The sequence below is a fragment of the Eubalaena glacialis genome, chromosome 16 (assembly GCF_028564815.1).
Source record: "Eubalaena glacialis isolate mEubGla1 chromosome 16, mEubGla1.1.hap2.+ XY, whole genome shotgun sequence".
Classification (NCBI taxonomy): Eukaryota; Metazoa; Chordata; class Mammalia; order Artiodactyla; family Balaenidae; genus Eubalaena; species Eubalaena glacialis.
The window spans coordinates 83,039,972-83,040,520 of record NC_083731.1 but is presented as its reverse complement, the minus strand read 5'-3'; the positions used below and the strand labels follow the sequence as shown (position 1 = coordinate 83,040,520).

Sequence of the window (549 nt, the reverse complement as noted above, 5' to 3'; positions counted from 1 at the left end):
CGTCCCTGGGTGGGCTCGAACCACCAACCTTTCGGTTAACAGCCGAACGCGCTAACCGATTGCGCCACAGAGACCCAGCTACCAAGATCGCGCTGCGGTGTGTACAGATTTCCGCGGCCGCGGCGGCTCTCTCGCCGCCCTGGGCGTAGCCGCGCTGGCACCTCGGAGGAGCGCGCCGAGGAGGCGGCGGGAGGAGCCGGGCTGCGGGCGGAGGCTCGGGCGGAGCCGCGGAGCTCGTCGGGGCCGGAGCGCGTCGCGCGGGCCCCGCCCCCGACGTGAGAGCCGGCCCCGACCCCGGCTCCGGGGGCCCGGGGGCCCGGGGGCCCGGGGGGCTGTGGGGGACCCTCCCCGGGGGACCCTCTCCTGCCCCGTGCGCGCTGGAGCGGTTATCCCGGGCGGCCGCGCGCAGTGACAGTGAGCGTGACGACGACCCGGCCGCGGAAGCTGGAAGGGGTGAGGTCGCGCGTGCTCTCCTGCCGGACCACACGCGCTCGAGCTGTGCTAGAAGCCCAGAGGGCTGTGCGGGCCTGGAGGATGGAGCCACATCCC

The 549-nt window shown here is 75.2% G+C and overlaps 1 non-coding gene across 1 annotated transcript; it reads right to left on the bottom strand.

Annotated features, from left to right (window-relative positions):
• Nucleotides 1-74, bottom strand: TRNAN-GUU (transfer RNA asparagine (anticodon GUU)). The gene has a single exon. It is a non-coding gene; the product is annotated as a tRNA-Asn (tRNA).
• Between the last annotated feature and the right edge of the window lie 475 nt (nt 75-549).